Below are 18,164 nucleotides of genomic sequence, written 5' to 3' on the forward strand. Positions count from 1 at the left end.
CTCTAATATGTGTTGATCATCCTAAAAAATTTGAAAATTTGTGATATTGTTCGAAATAGATGGAGTAGAAACCAGTTCAACTAAAAATCGTTTCAATTTTGTTCCTTCAACGATTTGCAATGCGCTGGCTGAGATGGCAAGGACATCGACTACCATGTTCTTTCTTCTTGGAATAGATTTTATGTTCAAATCTTGGAAGTCATCTAACAAGTCTCATACACTTTTTCTATAGGCAATCAATCTCTTATCATTGCAAGAGTACAATGATTTTACCTGTCAGATGACCAATTGAGAATCTCCTTTGATAATGAGAGCCATAGCTCCTTTCTCAAGTGCAAAGAAAAGTCCTTGAATTATGGCTTCGTATTCCACAACATTGTTGGTGCATCTAAATTGCAATCGGTATGCTACATAGAAAGATTTTCCTTTTGGGGGAACTATCTTGATACTTGCACCACCTCCTGATTTACACTTGGAACCATCAAAGCGAAGAGTTCAAATTGAATCTTCTTTGGGTTTTTTGACCTTGTGCTTATTTTTTCTTACTTTCTCTTTTATTTGAGCTTTAAAGGATTGTTTCCTAGGAAACCATTGTAATTTTCTAGGAGGCAGACTTGATGATTCTTCATTGTGAATGCCTGATAGAGGAGGTGTGTGTCTTTCTTGTTTGTCCTGAATTCCCCTATCAAATTTCCTCAACTTTCGACAGAGGACACACAACCACTGAAGTGCATCCCTATCCTTTTATGTACCTTCTTCTTCTTTGTACTTTGATCATCCTAGGTGGAAGAGAAGAAAAACCTTTGCATCTAAAGAGGTATCATTATATGATGCATTCCAATCTTCAGTTTCCCCTTCAATCTCTTTGACAACATTAGATGCATTTGTAGGAGTTTGATTTTTGGTAGGTTCCCTTTGTGGATCATCAACTTTCTTTACCTTGACCATTTGGGTCAACACTCTAGCAATTACTTCTTGACATGATGAACATTCGAACTCAGAATGACTATCTTTATGCAATCAACAAAATCATGGAAGGAGAAGAATATTGGGACCATCCTCTTCTCCCAAAAAATTGTAGGTTAGCCATCATCTAGTCTATGAATTGTGTTATGACCTCATCTTTTGGGGCTAAAATAATGGAATCCATATCTTGGTCATTTGGTTTCCCAACTGACATAATATCAATAAACCATAACCTTGTAGGAGCCTAGATCTATTTGCAAGAAGGCTACCTAATTAGGGGTATTGTAATCGATGATCATGTTTTTTAACTTGGGCTCTACATCTATCTTGATTTGATTGTTCAAACCTTTCCTTGGCAACCAAAGCTAGGTGAAATCTGTGGAAAACCACCCCCTTAGACACTTTGTCCATTCTCTATTAAGGAGCAACCCATATGTTTTTGGAATATCAACCACATGTATATCAATGACGTCTTGAATTTGAGGGTTGACTGTCAATTGTATCCACACATCTTTCAATACACCTATGACTTTGACCTCTGTTTTGTCATACTATATCACTACCCAGTTAGTGGGTTGAGGGGTAACCCCTAGCTTTTGTGCTATGGATAATGGCATGACATTTCATGAACCTCTTGAATCAATAAGGAAATTATGAAGATTTTTCCCATATATCCTTATATTGAGAAAAAATAGGGGCACCTCCACCTTGTCTTTAAACATGGTGGGAAACGCCTCTATGGCATTAACTTGTTGTGACACCACCTTTTGAGGAGTAGTCTTTGCATTGTGGGAAGTCTTCATATGGTCTAGAGTCTTCATGAGCACCTCTCATTGTTGTGGACAGTTTTGCAACATGTCAAACATTGAAATATTGACTTTTGTACATTTTATGTCTTCCACCACATTGTACCTCTTAGTAGACTAAGAAAGATTTTTCAATATTGTTGGCACATTGGCTTGGTTCTAATTTTGTTGCCCCCCAGTTGGTGGTTTAACCGATGTTGGGTTGTTACTTTCCCTTAGATCGGTAGGAGTTGGTTGTAGTGCTGGAGGAATTCCATCTATCAAAGGTTCTTTTCTAATTCTCAAGTTTTACATATTCCAATTGTCACTATGAAAGGAAAACATTTCTTCATGCTAAAATTCAGGATCTTGGCTGAATGGAAATGAAAATTCTTCACTGACCGATTGTTTTACTCGCAACTTTTGCATGGGGTCATAGGATTCCAAAAAAATGGTGTTAAATTGCATGGGAGTAGAATTATCACTTTCTTGAGAGCTTTGAGCTATTTCTAGATTCCCATTATAGTGCAAATCGTCATTGCTAGGTGCACTATGATCATTGTCATACTGGTTAATATCTGCATACTAAATGTTGTTGTTGTTGTTGTTATCAACAGGAATACTTCCATTATTTGGATGTGTGCTCCACTATCGATTCTATCTCTAAAAGCCATTGTTGTGATTAGGAGGATTGAAGTTGTTTCCCCCATTATTGTTTCTTGCATTGTTGTTATTTCCATTGAAGTTTCTATTGTAACTTTGGCCATAATTGTTGTTATGAGGACTGACATTATTTCTTTGAAAGTTGTTATTCTATCCTTGTGACAACCTAAGAAGAGTCAATTTGTTGTTCATTTGTGACATAGTCTTTTTCATCTGATTGAATTATGAAATGAATTTATTGTTAGTTTCTATAGGAACTATTGCCTTCTTCTCGAAAAAAGTGGTCTTTGGGGGCTCATACCCTGGGTAAGTCAATGTAAGGTTCTATGGAGCGAGTGCTTGTTGTAGTGGAACTAGATTCACTAGTACAAATGGACTAGGCACAATAGGTACTCCAACTGAGTGTGTTGGTGGTGCCGTGATGGCTTGAGGTGGGAGCATCAATCCTCCTCATTTAGGATTGGCTTTCTTGGTGAAAGTTATTGCTTCTATGAAAACCTTCTCTAATATATCGATATCTGCTACAGGAAGCCTTCTCAAAAAGAAAGTTGTAAGAGGGTCCATGACATTCAAATAAATCTGAATAGTCGCTTCAACTAGTATAGTGTATGGCACCTCCAGCTTATGATATGCCATATGGAAGCGATGGTTGAAATGGGAAACCATCTCAGTCAGATCCCTTCTGATTGATATGAATTGTTGATGCATCATAGTTGGGTTGATGAATGTTTTGAATTGCTCCAAGAATAATTTTTTGAAAGTATTCCAATCTCTGATACATCCTAGTGGAAAATTGATGTACCAATTATAAGAAACTTCCCCCAAAGAGTAGGGGAATAAATGAAGGACCACATCCTCATTGGAAATCTACTTTTGGTTGTAAAATTTCTTTGAAAACTTTAATGCGATCTTTAGCAATTTGAGTTTTTCCATAGATGAACCTTCGAAAAAACTTCTCAGAATTCTTAGGGAGGTCATGGAGTGCAACTCTCAAGTTAAGAAGGCCATCAGAGGATTTGGCAGGCCTAAAGATGGCTGCTGTGGAGGTGGAGTCGAAGAAGATGATGAAAGTTTGAATGGAAGTGGTTGGATTTGGGGTACTCCCTTATCACTACATGGTTTGCGGAAGTGGGTAAGCTCAAGAAACTCATGTGCCCTTAGCGAAGACCTTAATGCTCGCTAAAAAGGGGATTCTAGATTAGAACCCTCCAGTTTGTATCAATTTTGGAAAAAGTGCGCCTCTACAAAAGTACACTTTCTCACACCATCAAATTTTGCACACCATAGGATTTTGTGCACTTGCATAGCTATGGATCTTCATACCTACAGAGCTACGTACCTAAATTTCTCAAAACTCAAAAAAATTTCCAAACCGATGTGATGTGTAGAATTTTGCAAAAAGGTGCAAAATTTTGAAACTTTGGCAAGTTTTCCTTCTTTTTTTGAGAATCAAAAGTGCGGCCCTCCTTCTAGTGCCACTTCTATTGAGCTATCGTTATGCATGATGCTAAATGGAAAGAATTCTTCTGAATTTCTCTCTTGAAAAGATAATTTTGTGAATCAACTCCAAGTTTTTGAGTTGTCTTGCGACGTACCAAAATCCATTCAATTGAAGATAAATGTGATTGTTCACAAGGAGGCCTTTGCTAGTTCATTTTGATTTTAGAATGAGATGAAGAATCTGCACACTTGTTTCAAAATAACGCACAAAAAGTAACTATGTTTTTTTGTATTTTTTGTATTTTTATGAATGTAATCTAACAATGCAACTAGTATGAATTCCTACTCTAACAAGGGGGTTACCAAAGCAAATAACAAATCTTGCAAGTAAATAACATGAAATTGAAATTCCTAATAGACATAAATTATGGAAAATGACACACCTATGAGATAAGCTTTCAAAGAGATCAGTAATAACCAATGAAAGAAGGAGCAACACTTCCCTGATTCCCTTGATGCAATTGTTGGTGAGAAACTTAATGAGCATATGATGTTTCACCCTTCATCAGATCACAATGCCATGAAAAGTGTGCTCAAGTGAGACAAAAAGTTATGTAAGCACAATTCTGTGATTTCTCATCAAGCTAGTTATGAAATGGAATTCGTTAATACCATAATAAACACCATAACTAATGAAATGCACAACCAAAAAAAAAGCAATAAACCTTTGGCTCAATCACAATTTCATGAATGTAAATCCACAAAACAATGACACATTCAAGGAAGAATTACTACACTCTAAATGCGAGCACCAAAAGCATAATTTTATTGCAAAATAATGGTGGCCCTCATTACATATTACAATGGGGTATTTATAAGAAATCATCTCCTCAATTTGTGTTGAGAGTGAGAGATATCTTCATGCAATAAAATGCTTTTAATTAAAAAAATAAACTAATTATAGACAAACTACAATCTAAATGGTGCTAAGTAAGACTCCATCCATTTTTTAATTCATTAATTGGATGCATGAGACTTTTACATGTTTAAAAATGAAGAAATATGAGAGAAAAATCTCAGAGTCAAAGTGAAAGTGTCTAGGAGTGCCAAAAATGAAGCGTTGCTCCTTCTTTCATTGGTTATTTACTAATCTCTTTGAAAGCTTAACTCGTAGGTGTGTCATTTTCCATAATTTATGTCCGTTAGGAATTTCAATTTCATGTTATTTTCTTTCAAGTTTTGTTATTCACTTTTCTAACCCCCTTGTTAGAGTAGGAATTCATACTAGTTGCTTGTTAGATTGCATTCATAAAAATACAAAAAATACAAAGAACATAGTTCCTTTTTGTGCATTATTTTGAAACAAGTGTGCAGATTCTTCATCTCATTCTAAAATCAAAACAAACCAGCAAAGGCCTCCTTGTGAACAATCACATTTATCTTCAACTAAGCAGATTTTGGTATGTCACAAGACAACCCAAAACCTTGGAGTTGATTCACAAAATCAGCTTTTCAAGAGAGAAATTCCCAATAATTCCTGTCGTTTAGCATCGTGCATAATGATAGCTCAAAACATACACACAGGTACTTATTTCTGCCTCCCTATCTTTATCTTTCCCATCTCTTTAGCTTTAGCCTCTCTATATCTATATTTTATTTCCTCTATTTCTCTTTGATCTATCTATATATCTATCACCTTTTAGTCTTTATCATTCTATTTCTTCATCTTCCCATCCACTCTCCTCTTCCCATTTTACTCCCTTTCACTCCCTTCCTTGCTATCTCTCCCTTCATAATTATCAACTAGAATTTGATATTTGATTCTAATCCATTTATCTACACCCTCTCTTTTCCTCTCCCTATTTTTATCTCTATCAATATTTTTACATTTATATTTTTGTTTTATCTTTCTCTTATTCATCTTACTCATTATACCCTCCTTTGCCCACTTCTCCCTATTTTAATCTAATGATTGATTTCTATATGAAACTAACACCCTAACATTTTCAAAATGAAGAATTCAAAATTGGCTCTATTTCACCATCTCTACCTCTTTCTCTTTGTCTCTCTTTTTTATGTTCATCTCTCTATCTCTCTCTCTCTCTCTCACACACACACACACACACACACACACACACACACACACACACACACACACACACACACACACACACACACACACACACATTATGACCAATAATCATAAGCATCCATCAAACTTTTCATGCCTTTTCTCAATGGAGAATAAGAGATCTAGAATCTTTATCATTCGATCAAGTTTTCCATACATTTTCTCAATGCCACATTAGTGATCTTGAATCTTGTTTAGTTATATTTACATGTTTAATTTTTAGAATATTTTATTTTAATTGTAGTTTTCAAATGAGGCATTTGGGTTAGGCATACCACATGTCATATTCATTTTCATAATGGAATATGTTTAATAAATATGGTGTTTCCCTAGCTCCATTATTGCATGAAGATAACAATTAATTTAAACAATAAATTTTTTATATTTTTATATATATTAGTATATTTTATTGTTCTTCTCAAGGACAAATTTTCAAGTAATTAAAGATAATTACTGTTATTAAATAAAGAACCCCATTATAGCCAACGTAGTCATGAAAGTGCAAAGGCAAGAACAATAGACCTCACAATGATTGGCTTCCATTATGCTAAGGAAATCTTCTTTGCCTCTATATAAACTAAAATATTACTCTCTTTCAACCATATTTTAAGAAAACATATTTTACCTGAGAAGATTTTGTAGTTATGCTCACATTTATTCAATTCTATGAGAAGGGAGTTATGATTTCAATCCAATATCCCTCTTTTGAAGTATTTGTTGTCAACTAATTCAAATCTAAGATATTTAGATTTTTTAATGCAAATGGAATTTCTTGAATTATCATTTCCATATGAATTTTGGTCTTTTGTAGTTGATTTGTGTATACGTGAAAACCTAACCTGTCGGAAGCATGCATAAACAAGCAAACATTAGTAGCATGTACATAGAACAATATTTAAATAAAATAATGAACTACTAACTATTCTCGTGTTTTACTACACTAAACACAACTGAAAGAAAAGAACCCCCATGCAACCTCAGAGAAGCTCAATAAGGACACTCGTGTGAACCTTGTTGGTATGCTCTAGTTGGATGGATGTGGATATGCTCTCCCAAACACAACTATTTGAATCCCAAAATGAAAGATGATAAATGCAACTAAGTTAAGATGAATAAAGAATACCTTCAAACAATGGCTATGGAAGCAACCATGTTTGAGAGCATTCAAGAATATGGATGATGGAAGTGGATGTAACAAGAAAAATCAAAGAGTGTAGTACTATCATGAATATGAAAAGTAATGTAAGAATTAAACAACTACCAAAGGGTTAGTGCTAAAATCTTTGAAATAACTAGAAAACTCTAAGAACAAACTAGCATGATAACAATGCAATGGAAGAGATAAAGAATGCTTGAGACAATGGCTCTATTTATAGGCTTGAGAGAGGCCTTGGGGAGGTGGCACCTATATGGCATTGACATAGGTGCCACAAGGGAGACACATGGACTAACGCACTAGTAAATTTGCACTTGTTTTTCTACCAAAATTTTCAACCAAAGCTATGAATTCTTTTTTTTTTTTTTTTCATTCCCGTGTTGGTCAAAAATTAAAAATAATTGCCCAATTTGGTCAAAATTTTGACCAACATAAGTTTTCCCAAGTTGATCAAAATTAAGCTGGTCAAAATTTCGACCAACTTGAAAATCATATTATGAAATTATTAAAAAAATGACCTTATGTTTCAATTTTATGTTGAAAATTGCAGAGGCTTCATTCGCGCAAGCAGTTTTGGCTTCATTCACATGGGTAGCTTTGCTGGGGTTCTTTCGTGTGTTGGGGAAGCAGTTTTGCTCATATGCCCAAACCATGTATGAAATTTAATGACTGACTAAATTGTTGTGTTTAAAGATTTATTTTTATTACTTTTTTGGTACTCATTACTAATGGCAGAATTAGTTCTTGTGTTGAAAGATTTGATTTTTATTACATTTGTGGTACTCGTAGCTATATGCTTTAATGGCAGACTCAGTTCTTGTTTCTAAAGATTTTGTTACTTTTGTGGTACTCATAGTTGTATGCTTTAATGGCATTCTCAGTTTTTGTGTTTAAAGATTTGATGTTTATTACATTTGTGTTTAAAGATTTGATTTTTAATACATGTGTTCAAAGATTTGAGTATTAGATGTGATGAGTTCAAATTTGTGTTAATGTAGATCTAGCAAGAGCATTGGTTGTGGTGGATCCGGCCAGCAAAAATGGATCCAAAGATCACCAGCACAATAACATGACTGTTCTTTAGTAGCATGTATCTTTCCTTGATAGGAACAAAGATGGGATTATTTATCAAGTAAAATAGCTCCAAAGGCGGCTCCTTTTTGAGCAAAAATAGTAGAAGTGTTAGTAGAATTAGGGCCAGTTGACTTGGCTAATAAAATGAGTTTGATTATATTGATAGATATTATGGTTTTTCATCGAGTTGCACACCATTTTCTAGACAACTAGCAAAGTGATATACAAAAGAAGTATAATGTTCAAAGGTAATTTTGTGTAATCTGCTGCATTCTCTACACATTTTCTAATTATTTATGGTGTTTCTAATTTTTGGACTACATTCAAACCATTTTTTAAAAAAATTGGACTTCCATTTATAACTGATGGTTAAAGTATATTCTGGAGAAGGATCTTTGGAAGATTTCATTGAAAACTAGAAAGTCAAGTACATGTAATGCATAACTTCGTACAAAATAGTCCTAATAAAATAAAATATTTATTGTTGAGTGACGTGTTATTTGATTGTAGGATGCTTTGAATTAAAACCTTTTATGTTCAATAAATGATACTAAAAATATGAACTTTACTCTTGGACATCAGATAAACACCTACACTCTTAAATAGCACACACTAAAGAGAGAATTAAGCATGGAAAAAATAAGTAAATGTAGTCTTAAAGAATTCAAGTAAAGTTAAAACTTCTATATATATATATATATATATATATATATATATATATATATATATATGAATGACACACTTCTTCATGAAAAAAAGTAGCTTGAGGTAAAGCAAAGATAAAAGAAGAAGAATAGTTGGAGGTGGTGGTCGGGTAGAGCCTCAATCCTTGAAAAACTTCACAATTTTTTTTTTCTTGATAGTCAAGTGACACACTAAGTGCCAAGTTACTTGGCACCTTAAGAGGTCAAGTGACAGGAAATGTTGAGTTGCTTTGCAACAATGGAACCTGAGTGGCTCAGTCTCCAAAGGAAAGAGCTCGACAATAATGGGCTCAGACAACACACACTACACCGAGTGAGCTCGATTGACAGAGGAACCAAGTGAGCTTGGCTAATAGAGTTAGAAAAGGGACCAAGTGAGCTAGGTTAATACAGTGACTGAGCAAGCTCGGTTAGCACTAAGACCAAATGATTTGGTAAACATGAAAAGAACTCAGTCAATACTAGAACCAAGTTAAAACAAAGAACTTGGTTAACAAGGATACCAAGTTAGTTGGTGATTCTTCCACCATTAAAGCATAGAGATAAGCATAGAGACTTGCAACATTGTTTTGCTCAACTAGTACTAGGATGGTAACATCTCAGGAAGTACCAGTGCTTCAACTCTATAAACATCACCTACATCCAATGAGGTCTAAGTGTTATATTCATTTTCATATGAGAAGATAGGTTTATGTGAACTACTATTCATAAAATGTAAGTCAATGAATTTGACTCAAAAAACTATGTAGTTGAATCCTAACTACCTCATATAAAGGCCAATCTTTATACCCAATAGCAAACTATGTTCTAACAAATTATATCAAAGTTGGGTCATGGGTTCCAATCCTATTAAGGAAAGGGGGACTTGGGAGCATAAAAGGGACATGCCTTTTTTCTTTCTATGAACTACTATTCATGGAGCAAGGGGTTGCTGCTAGACCTCTTACAAGGTGTCAACAAGTCTAAAGAGCCCAAGTCTTCTTGAATACAAGAATCAAACCATAAGAGAAGATAAGGTCAGAATCATGCGCAAGGCAATTGAAATAGGATACACTCCTAATTGTAATGGAATATACTGCCTCTATCTGTCAACCAAAGAAATTTGAGACTATGTGGATTTAGATAAAATAAAAAAGGTAAAATGTCATTTAAACAATAATTGAGAAGTTTTCATAATCACCTCATCCTTCTGAGGAGAAGGTAGGATGTTTCTTCCAAGGAAAGTGCCTTCACTTCCTTCTTCCTGATCAAATGGATCATTGTACTTTCCATCTGCTGTTCTATATGGATAATCCGCTGGATTATATCTCACACCCACTAGTGTTGATCCCACATTTAATAGATTATAACACTGGTGCAATGTGCTCCTTATCTCTAGATACACCAGTCCAAGAAATACTAGCAATTTATGCCATGCAAAAACCCTATCCACAAAGTGTATAATCTGAAAACAAAAAAATAATTAGTCAATTAATCAAGTACTCCTCCCTCACAAGAAAAATCAATACCAAGAAAATTGCTATAATTTTGAAAGCTGTTTAAAAATTGTTGTGCGCATACAAGAAAGAGGATTTTGTCTATGAATCTCATTTTGGAATAAATTGAATATAAATTCTTGTCAAGCACTTTGCAAGTGGGTAAAATAGCCTCAAGCAATCTTTTCAAAGCCATAGAACAGATATTAAATAATTAAATACAATTATAAACTGAAAATGCCAATTTAGTATTCGCTTGAAAAACTAAAAATAGAGATGCAACATTTATAGGCAAGGGAAAGTGTTGTGTGTGTCCATTTCTTTGTGGTCTAATTTGTTGCACGTTTCATTATAAATTTTTCTTGGTCTTATTAAAGGTACTTTGTGATGTGCATTGGAGTTTTTACATAACTAAAATTATAAACTGTGTTGCACGCTAGAGTTTTAAAAAATATAATAATAAACTTAATTTTTTTTTATTAATATGGAATGTATTTGGGCATGGCAAATGACCGACTTGTGATCTCCATGGCAATTTGTGAATATTTGAGATGATTTGTGAATATCTCCAAGAAAGCTGATCGTAATTTAATCACAAATTTGAATCATATATTTCAAGCCCATTACAATGAAATGAAATTGTTGTCAAAATTTGAATAGTAAATAATACCAGTTTGGATGACAGATTTAAGCGTGAGGTCACCTCTTCAAAGCTTGATAGCAACACATGTCAGGTGAGTTTTGCATATACTTTATTGTACATGCAAAAGGGTGCAAGGATTAGGTTGATAATCTTGTATACTTGAGATAATTTTTTTGAATAGTATTTATGTTATTGATAGTTATTTAGTTTTGTTGTTCGAGAAAGATGATCTATAAAAACATGTAATTTGTATTGTTTTTAGCACTTAGAATAGTGACACTTTGTTTGAAGAGTCATATGATCTAGGGCCTCTTCATTTTATTGTATAATTATATATGGATTACTTTTCTTGTTTTAGTAACTTTCAAAAATGAAAGCAGGTCAAATATGAAGCCCATCTATTAATTTTACAGTAGATATTGTTTTTAAAGTAAGGGATTGTCTCTTAACTACATCAATAACCATGGTTCACTACTACATTTGAGGTCATTTTTCGACCAAAAATTTTCACCATCAATTAATGAGGTTTTGATTGGTTGGATTGTAGAAGGAAAAATTTCAATATTTAAAAATCTAAGCCCGTGTTGGTTGAAATTTTGACCAACATGGGCTTAACTTTAACATGCAAAATTGTTTTTAATTTCATTGACGTTGAGTGCGCGAAGTAGCTGGAGCTACAAAACCTTGGGTCAACCCATGCTAGTGCACACTGGACTCCATCTCTCACATCCGGCTCTGAATCTAGCACTTAAATTGGTATTTACCTCATACATTTTTTATGTTTTCATACGTTTGGTTGATTATTTCATTTCTTCCAGTGGTTTGAGTTGTCTCACGCTTAGGCGCTTACACTAAATATGGCATGCTCTTCTTTCATGAGGTTTATTGAAAACCTAAAGCCTTCCACCAGTAATGCCATTGGTGTAATGTCATTAGACTGAATTACATTGCACATTTTACTATCATAAAATGCCATTTGCATTCCCTACTCTTGTCAATCTCGAACCATATTGCCCATTTATAGAGGGCCAGTTGAAGGAGACACCTCACATTTTGCTTTCAACACACAAACTCCATGAAGATTGCTCCGTAGATGTCCAATGCTTGCAGAATTGCATTGAACAGAACACCTTTTTTACAAGGCAAAAATGTCCTCCCATTTCCTCACTCACAGACAATTTGCCTTTGGTGTGTATCCTAGTCATAGGTTGTTGAGTGTTCTACCTTGCCTAAATTTGGTCTTGTTTTTGGGCTTCTTCCTCTTGGATCTAAGAAACCTTTGGGGCATATCTTTGAAAGGGTTTTTGAAAGGTTAGCATTTTTTGTGTTAGAAATGTGCTAATCAGTGCACTATAAAATAAATTTGTTAATTTTCAGAAACACACAAAATTGGAATTCCACTCTTCACACCTCTTCCAACTTCCGTTTATTGTATACCAAGTTTGACTCATCTCTTTATCAAAAATTGCTTCATATTGCACTCTTTACCTAATTGCATTGACTCTTATATCGAATCTTAAAGTGGTCTAGCTGAGTTACAAAATTTCTATATATAGTCAACATATGTGACCCATTTATAATGGTCCTTTTGTGAATTAAATATTAAGTCTTTATTGGTTGATCAGTAGTTTAGAATAGTTGAATAAATTAGTTTAGAGGAACTACCAGTTCAAATGCTCATTGTGTAATAACTAATCAAGCATAACAAGTCATATTTGGCATATCCAATTCATGCCTTGTTTTGTTTACCATGATAACCAACATTTCTATTGTTTTGCAAGCTGAAATAACATCTGCAGTGCACCATAGAAAATAGTTTACTCTACCTCTGTTTGATATTTTCTTTTGAATATTCTTGAATGTCTATTGTTATTTAATGAGTTGCACAGGCTTTTTTAAATTCTATTTGTCATATGTTTTTGCAGTTATGATTATTTGAACTTAATTTGGTAAGGATAGGGCCTGTTTCAGTACAATTGGTATTAGAGTAAATATTTCTTTTGATTTGTTTTCATTCTCTGTTGAATTTTTATTTTTTTTGGAGGGTTTAGACTTGTGAGGCAACCTAGCAAGACATGAAGCCTACATTCTCTATTAAATTATAAAGCACTGTCCATTCTCAAATTTGATGGTAATGAGTGTAACTATTGGTGCATCAAATTGATATCAATTTTTTATAGGAAAATATTTGCGAGGGATTATTGAATCAAGATATGTAGAAGTAGCTGATTACAATGCCTTCATAGCCAATGATAAGATAGCAAGAGGAGGCTAAGAAGGAGAATGTTTAGGCCTTGTTTTACACTCAAATAGCTCTTATCAAGAGCTTATTTCTAAATGTGTAGATGCAAGATTCGTACAATTTTCCTTTGAATCCTTTTGTTCTTGCCACCTATCATATCACATTTGTTGCAGGAATATTTTTAGGTTATTATGGCCTCAGCCTTCTTTGGTCTAGCAGTTGATGTTGGTGTTGGAGCTACTATTGTTGGTGAGAATGGCTCCGTTGAACAAATGTTTATGCAAATTCATTCCCAGGGTGTTCCACAAGGTAATCCCTCTCTTGATATTGTCCTCAATGCTAAAGATTTTGATAATGTTTGTGCTTGGCTTGAGCAACAAACATTGATACACTAGTACATTTGAGGTCATTTTTTGACCAAAAATTTTGACCATCAATTAATAAGGTTTTGAGTGGTTGCATTGTAGAAGGAAATTTTTTTTGTTTTTAAAAATCTAAGCTTGTGTTGGTCAAAATTTTGACCAACATGGGCTTAACTTTAACATGCAAAATTGTTTTCAATTTCATTGACGTTGAACACATGAAGTAGCTAGAGCTATAGAACCTTTGTTCAACCCATGCCAATGTTGCTTTCTTTCCTACCACTAGCTCCTCATCTAGAACACTGGACTCCATCTCTCGCATCTGGCTCTGAATCTAGCACTTTCTGCACTTAAACTACTATTTACCTCATACATTTTTTATGTTTTCATACGTTTGGTTGATTATTTCATTTCTTCTAGTGGTTTGAGTTGTCTCACGCTTAGGTGCTTACACTAAATATGGCATGCTCTTCTTTCATGAGGTTTATTGAAAACCTAAAGCCTTCCACCGGTAATGCCATTGGTGTAATGTCATTAGACTGAATTACGTTGCACATTTTACTATCACAAAATGCCATTTGTGTCCCCTACTCTTGTCAATCTCGCACCATACTGCCCATTTATAGAGGGCCAGTTGAAGGAGATGCTTCACATTTTTCTTTCAACATACAAACCCCTTGAAGATTTCTCCGCAGATGTCCAATGCTTGCAGAACTACATTGAACAGAACACCTTTTTTACAAGGTGAAAATGTCCTCCTATTTCCTCACTCACAGGAAATTTTCCTTTGGTGTGTACCCTAGTCATAGGTTGTTGAGTGTTCTACCTTGCCTAAATTTGGTCTTGTTTTTGGGCTTCTTCCTCTTGGATCTAAGACACCTTTGGGGCATATCTTTGAAAGGGTTTTTGAAAGGTTAGTGATTTTTGTGTTAGAAATGTGTAGAAGGAAGTTCCCTTGGAGCTTATCTTTTGATGCCCTAATTTGGCCTTTCATGATCCTTGCCTTGGTGTTTGAAGTACAACCCCCCCCCCCACCCTAAGTGCATTGTCCAAAATTGTAGTTGAAAAGAGGGTTTCCCTTGAAACCCTCTTTAACATTGGCCCAATAATAGGTCATACATCAGAAGTGCCCTTGTTAGTTTTGGTTTGACACCCTTTATTCAAAACTAGACATTAGATCGTTAGGTTCTACGATCTCATTCTACCACTAACTCTTTTTCTCACAGTTGGTATTAAAGAAATGATTTTTGTATACGCAAACCCTTGTTATAATGTTCATCAAGTGATTATCTTTTGGGGGAATATTTTCCTCTTTAATCCTACTCCAACATCAATTACTTGAGAACATATTATGGATTTCAATATCAAAGCTTCAAGTTTCCTTAATCCTCATTAAGTAACTTGTGAATGAGTAATTAGAAACTCTGAGGCTTGGACACAAGTAATAATTCAATTTGGGTTTTACTAAGATTGTGTTGGCTTTGTATACTAATAAAATATTATCTTGTAGGAAAAGATAGAGTCAAGAGCATAGCTTCCTCATCATCCACACCAGTGGAAAATTGACACAAATATCATCAAACCCATGGGAAAGAAGAGAAAAGTTGAACAAAGAGTTTGAAAAGGTAGTGATAACAATGAAATATATTTTTGATATGCTCCAAGTGTTGAAGATAGAGAACTTGGTTTGGTTTCTAATGGACATAGACATCAAAGAATGCAACTTAAGAGGAAATCGAAGAAGATGTACACAAAGGAAATGTTTCTCAATAGGAATACTATACCAACCTTCTTAGTCTAGGATAGTTTAGAAATGCTTCTTTCCTACATCCATTCACTGTCCAAAAATTAGCAACACCTTGGACAATAATTACTCACCAGCTACATGATTTTGTTCCCTACTAGACAATACTATCATTGTTGCCTTTGATTCTATCAACACAACCATAGTCTTTCGGACTCCTAGAAGAAAGTACATGACTTTGAACAATAAGGTCTTTACCCTTAGCATGTATCAATCCATGGAGCATGAATGTAAGTGATAAGTGAACACACAGTGGATAATCCTCCTCACCCACTATCTCTAGGAAAAAAGTCATATTACCCATCCAAGGGATCATCATTATTTTATGTCACATATTTATGGAATTAAATGTGACAGAATATTCCCCAAGGATGTATTATCTAATCTCAACATTATTGAATCTACTACCTTTTTTGACTAGGCACAAATGATCTTTGAAAATATTGGTTCACAACTAAAAGAGTTGTAGCAGACTCACAATTTTTATATGACATCTTAAGTAGTTTGGATGATAGATTTGTGTTGACAATATGAAGCGTTGGAGACTAAAGACCACATGGGGGCTCCATTTTGAAATATGTTTTGCAATATTTTGCAAGGCTAATGGTACATTCCTATAAAACACAATAATATGCCTACAAGGGGACCCCATATTTTAATTTTCAAAGAAGGAGAACACCTTTATCAAGCCATGGGGGATGTGGTTCATAAAGAATTGGTGACACACCTATATCCATGTGTATGGGTTCTAATGACATCCCTATCTACTACCTCAACAATATAGTGATCAAATCATCATGCTCGAGTTCTACAAGTAAATCCTAGATGTACATAATGTATTTTCCATAGAAAAGGTAAAAGTTGTGGGGTTCTCATTATCATGTAGAGGATACAAGTGCACTTTGGCAACTGCTAAAGATGCAAGTGCCAAATTGGAAATCCTTAAACTAATAAAGTTCTACTTGTTGAGGCCCAATTTTGACACCAAGACATTTACCACTAGCTATGGTGGTCACCTCCCTTGCCTTGAGATTTATAAGCAGATTGTCAAGATGACTTTGATGCATTCTTATGGAGGCATTGCCAAATTAGAACAAAAAACATAAAGTTTTTTAGGTTGAGGACTTTCTCAAAGAAATACATTGACGACACACTAATCTTGGATTCACACTTCAATATAAAGAAAATGGGAAGTATTCTTCTAAAGCCTTTTGATTGGAACACCCCAAATGTTTATGACATTAAAGTGATCAACAAGCCAATGATTGATAATAGCTTATAATGCTCAACTAGTGTTAGCACCATTTAGCATGTCAATAGATTTAAACTTTGGCAACTATTTCTGATTTCTTATTTCTCCTTATTTTAGAAAGTGGTGATCTGCACATACAACAAGATATATAATCAGTAGCTTCAACACTGACTTGAAACAATGGTTTCCTTTGATTGAGAAACTTTTAGATTGCTTGATGGGTGCCTCCTTTCAGCACCATCCTTAACAGAGTATCCACAGCTATAAGCAATTTTAGACAAAGTGACATCTACCAATATCACCAAAACCATCGGCTCTGATACCATGCTAGAAAACAAGGCACAAAGGAGAAACTCTGTAAAAGAGCTCTAAGATTGCATTACTAATTCATCCAATATATAGAAATACATAATAAATGTGAAGTGTATTGTTGTTCAAAGTTTGATGCAACATTCATGGTGGATGGTAAAGTGAATGGCTGTGTAGTTGACTAAATTGGGTGTTGAGCGACTATTTACCGACCATTTTGTTAGTATCAAATGATTAATTTACACTGTCTAACATGGAGGATATGATAGTTGAGATGACCCAAATACTCAAAAGTCTTATTGCACTTCATATTATTCAAGAACTAGTATTGTTTTGTTTTACCTTGTTTGCATGTCACCTTCTAGTATTGAAAACTAGGAGCTGCAAGGTAGCTAGTTTTACCGTGTTGACAACATTTTCAATAGTGTGGAAGATACATGGTTTAGTATTGCAGGAAAGTTCTATATTGTTTGAATGGTGGATATGATTTAATTTCTTACCAAATCATCAAAGGTCAAAGTGTAAAGTTTATATAGAGGTAGAGGAGTCACGACATTGCCAGAAGAGACACCCGTCAAAGAAGTAAGAAATTCAAGTAATTACTGTTTATTAGTTCCTAAGAACTATTGCCAAGGCTATATGGTTAAACAGTTATTAATCTTTTTCCTTTTAGCCAATAGAATCGTTCTTTTTTCATGGATAAATTTTGTTTGCTATGTTCATTATGGAAAACTTGCATATTTCTTACCTCAACCATGGACTCAAATGTGTTCATTATGAAATCATCAAATGTTCTCCTTGATGCAAACTACAATGCCAAAGTAAGTAAATTTGATTGTAAGGGAATGCTCATCAGTGCAGAGTCCAAACTAAAAAACATTGTACTTGATTGTTGAATGTGTTAAAGAAGAAACAAATGCCAGTTAACTTACAAATTGGAAGTGACCTGAATTGCTTGATGTATTTTTTAAATGTTGAGATGCATATACTAATGAATTTTTTGTTGCTACAGGCCAAGCCACAATTGATAGATAGGTCAAAGCTTCCAACTATTATGGATCTTGTGATTAAAGAGTTGTTGAACATGAAAAATCTTCAGAAAGTTGCATGCAAAATATTTCTCTTGAAGGGAATTGACATTATTTTTAAAAATAAATT

The sequence above is a fragment of the Cupressus sempervirens genome, chromosome 10 (genome assembly GCF_028749045.1).
Source record: "Cupressus sempervirens isolate cs-2001-9-10 chromosome 10, ASM2874904v1, whole genome shotgun sequence".
Lineage (NCBI taxonomy): Eukaryota > Viridiplantae > Streptophyta > Pinopsida > Cupressales > Cupressaceae > Cupressus > Cupressus sempervirens.